Raw genomic sequence first — 4923 nt, 5'->3', positions numbered from 1 at the left:
TTGTTCCTTGCAAACTTTTTTCTGAAGGTGTTGATATGAAGTTAGTCACAGCAACCGTTCAGATTTCCTTATTAGCGAGCCACCTCTGGACATAAAAATCTGTCAAGGAGGTGGCAAATCTGGCGTCCAAGGAGTGTGCCCCAGCCGTTGCTGCCGCCGTGGTTTCTTTCATTTATCATTAACTTTGTATCTTAACATATTACAACTCAGTATTTTCATCCCTTATCAATTCATTTTTGCATACTCTTTCTGACTTTGTCACTAATGCCACTTATTTTCAATCCAACATCATTTTAACATTCATAAATTTTACAGTGTTTCTGTAGATAGTCTTTAAATTTCTTCCAATCTTCTTCCACCAGCTCTTCTCCCAGGTTTCGGATTCTGCCAGTCATCTCTGCCAACTCCATGTAATCCATCACCTTCATCTGCCATTCTTCCAGGGTGGGTAGATCTTGTGTCTTCCAATACTTTGCGATGAGTATTCTTGCTGCCGCTGTAGCATACATAAAGAATGTTCTATCCTTCTTTGGCACCAGTTGGCCGACCATGCCCAGGAGAAAGGCCTCTGGTTTCTTCAAGAAGGTGTACTCAAACACCTTTTTCATTTCATTATAGATCATCTCCCAGAAAGCCTTAATCCTTGGGCACGTCCACCAAAGGTGAAAGAATGTACCTTCAGTCTCTTTACATTTCCAACATTTATTATCGGGCAAATGATAAATTTTTGCAAACTTGACTGGTGTCATGTACCACCTATATATCATTTTCATAATATTCTCTCTTAAGGCATTACATGCCGTGAATTTCATACCGGTGGTCCACAACTGTTCCCAGTCAGCAAACATAATGTTATGACCAATATCTTGTGCCCATTTAATCATAGCTGATTTAACCGTTTCATCTTGTGTATTCCATTTTAACAGCAAGTTATACATTCTTGATAGTATCTTAGTTTTGGGTTCTAATAATTCTGTTTCCAATTTTGATTTTTCCACCTGGAAGCCAATTTTTTTGTCCAAATTATAGGCCTCTCTTATTTGATAATAATGAAACCAGTCTCGCACTTTATCTTTTAATTTCTCAAAACTCTGCAATTTCAGTTTGTCTCCTTCTTGTTCCAATATTTCCCAATACTTCGGCCATTTGGCCTCCATACTGAGTCTTTTCAGAGCCTTTGCTTCCATTGGTGACAACCACCTTGGGGTTTTATTTTCCAATAGGTCTTTATATCTTATCCAGACATTAAACAATGCTTTCCTGACAATATGGTTTTTAAATGCTTTATGTGCTTTACACTTTGTCGTACCACAAATATGCATGCCATATTAACCTTGTCGTACCACAAATATGCATGCCACCCAAAAACATTGTTGAAACCTTCTAGGTCCAAAATGTCTGTGTTCTCAAGAAGCAGCCAATCTTTCAACCAGCAGAATGCTGCTGATTCATAGTAAAGTTTAAGGTCTGGCAGGGAGAATCCGCCTCTTTCCTTTGCATCAGTTAATATTTTAAATTTTATTCTAGGCTTCTTGCCCTGCCAGACAAATCTAGAAATATCTCTCTGCCACTTCTTGAAACAGTCCATATTGTCCAAAACTTGCAATGATTGAAACAAAAATAACATTTTTGGTAAAACATTCATCTTTATAGCTGCAATTCGACCCAACAAAGAAAGCTTCAAATTTGACCATATTTCTAAATCTTTTTTCACTTCTGCCCAACATTTCTCATAATTATCTTTAAATAAGTTTAGGTTCTTGGGAGTCATATTAACCCCTAGATATTTTACCTTCTTAACCAATGTTAAACCTGTCTCCTTCTGAAACCTCTCTTTCTCAATCGGTGTAAGATTTTTCTCAAGCACTTTAGTTTTTGACTTGTTCAACTTAAATCCTGCCACATGACCAAATTCTTGAATCAATTCTAGTACTCTTTTTGTACTAGATTCTGGCTCCTGTAACGTCAAAACTAAGTCATCTGCAAAAGCTTTCAATTTGTATTGTTTGGCTCCAACCTGAATACCTTTGATCAAACGGTCCCTCCTAATCATGTTCAGCAGAACCTCCAGGACCGAAATAAAAAGCAATGGGGAAATTGGGCAACCTTGTCGTGTCCCTTTCTCTATCTTAAATTTCTCTGTCATCACATTATGGACTATTAAGTTAGCCTTTTGTTCTGAGTAAATTGCACTTATACCATTTTCAAACCCTTGTCCCACCCCCATTCCCTGAAGGTTTTTCTTCATAAAATTCCAAGAAATATTATCAAAGGCTTTTTCCGCATCTATAAAAATTAAGACTGCTTTGGTGTTAATATTCACTTGCAGCATCTCCAAAATGTTAATTATATTCCTCGTATTGTTAGACAAGTGTCTACCTGGGAGAAAGCCAGCTTGGTCCTTATGTATCTCTTCAACTAATACCTTTTTTAATCTGTTGGCCAAAATATCAGCAAAATTTTTATAATCCACATTAAGCAGGGATATGGGGCGGTAGTTCTTAAGTTGTGTCTTTTCAGACTCAATTTTCAGTATAAGTGTAATGTAAGCTTCCTTCCACGACTCTGGCACCTTTCCCCCCTCCAAAATCTCGTTGCAAACCTCCTTTAGTGGTTGAATTAACCAATCTTTCAAGGACTTACAGTATTTTGAGGTTAGTCCATCCGGCCCTGGAGATTTGCCCAACTGCATATTCTGAATGGCGCCTACAGAACCTCCTATTCTGTATTTTCTTGAGAGATTTTTTGTAGTCCATTTGTTCTTAGAAATTGGTCTATATCAATCTCTTTTTGTGGCCCTTGTGTATATAGTTTTTTAAAGTATCTCTGGAAGCACCTTCTAATCTCCAATGGATTCTGAATGTTCTTTCCTTCCACCTCTAGATTTGTAATAGTATTTAATTTCTGTCTTTTTTCATCTGCCAAGCTAGAAGTTTCCCATATTTATTAGCCGATTCAAATGTCACGGCATTTATATGTAATATAACGGCATTTATAAGGACTTTAACATATTGGAATTCAACAACTAGTTGTGTGTTAGATGACATAGTGGACTTTGGTTAGGGATGCAGAGTGTACACTTCAGGGGCGCTAGTGAACAAGAGACTAGGGATTATGTAATCCAAGCAGACTGAGGTCTGTCCTCTATGTGTGACGCTTTGCACATGATAAATCTCCTACACCGACTTCTTTTCTGTGGAAGAAATGACAGGCTAAATGACAATGAGCAAAAATAAAATCCTCAGGCATCACCTGTGATGGGCTTTTGCATACATATGCATGTAATGTTTTCTACAAGCCTTTATATTTCTGTATTTCCACTGGCAGGTGAAGCGCTATGCCTTCTGAAAGGCAGGGCGAGGTTGCTCTTCTAGAAAAATCTTTGACAGCAAAGGTCAGCTTGACAAGGAGGGCTGGGTCACATATAGCATAGGCAAAGAAATTCCTGTTACTGGTTTATCGGATAATCACATAGGTATGCTTTTAATGCATGCCAGGAAATAGATTTCTCAACCCACAATGATACAGTTATTTATTTACCCTTTATCTTCTTGTCATGTAAAATGACACCAGACAGGATAACTGCTGTTTGCAGAACACACACACAAAAATATATCGCAAAGTATCATTTTCAATTTGGACACTGATCTCTATATGAGTTATCTCTACATCAGGCATGGAACAAAGGTTGGCCTTCCAATTATTGCTGGACTACAACTCGGATCAGTTCCAGTAAGCAGGCACCATACGCAGGGATAATGGCAGTTGTAGTTCTACACTGTTCTGTACTATCCCCGAAGGCTGGGTCCTACAATTCTGTAGGCATAGGTCATCACAAGCAAACAACCAAAGTTCCTTCTCTGAGGTAATATTCTCGGTCACAATACTAACATACAGTGCTATTTTTTATAGAAAAGGGGGTGCTGAAACTCACCACGAACACCTGACTTGTCCTTTTATGGCACCCACCTGAGACGTGCCGGAACTGTGGATGCCTCAGCAGCTACATCCCCCAGAAATGGCACCTATGAGACCAAGGGCATTGGGGGTGGTGGCGCTAATTTCCTGGGGGCAAGACAACAAAGGTGATTTTGACTTTCATTTTACCATTGTGTTGTCTACTACAGAAACGTGAGCATCTCTCTTAATCATCTGAGCAAGAAAGAGGCATGACATGTTCCACCCAGGCAAAAGGAGGACTGGTAAAAGGTGTGGCCTAGGGAGAGTCCCCCTGAGGGCCAGATGGGCAGGGACAGAGGGCCGCATTTGGCCCCTGGATCTGAGGTTTCCCACCCCAATTTAGACTTCATGTCATGGTGGTGTATCTGAAACACTTAGCTGGTGCGACAATTTGTTGAAGAGCTGTTAGGGATGACATAGAAACGGGTGCCAACTTGAATAAAACATTGGGGGGTCAGGTAATCCCCACCCTGCATACTTGATCACATGATGTGGTGCACACACACCATTTGAAGGGTGTGTGTGAAAGGACCTCGGCCCTAGGAATTGGCTCCTATGAACAGAACCAACTTTTTCCCACTGCTGCCACACACTGGGTCAACACATTCATCAAGCTATCTACCATAATCCCAAGATGGCTTTCCTGGTTACCTGGGTAGTCAAACAGCTTGGCTCCTGAACAAATCGGCTCCCTAACGCCACAAACCCAGAAGTGATTGTTCCGGTTTGCGAATGTTTTTCGGAAGCTGAACATCGGGCGTGGCTTCTGCGGCTTCTGATTGAGTGCAGGAAGCTCCTGCAGCCAATCGGAAGCCGTGCCTTGGTTTTCCAACCATTTCGGGAGTCAAACGGACTCCCGGAACAGATTAAATTCAAGAACAAAGGTACCTCTGTATAGTAATTGTCACTTAGAAACATGAAAAGGCCAATACTGTAAATAGTAAATCTGGGTTCCCTGGTACG

This window comes from Podarcis gaigeae (genome assembly GCF_964106915.1).
Source record: "Podarcis gaigeae genome assembly, chromosome: 6".
Taxonomy (NCBI): Eukaryota; Metazoa; Chordata; class Lepidosauria; order Squamata; family Lacertidae; genus Podarcis; species Podarcis gaigeae.
The sequence above is the reverse complement of the archived record's forward strand: the minus strand, read 5'-3'. Positions refer to the sequence as shown.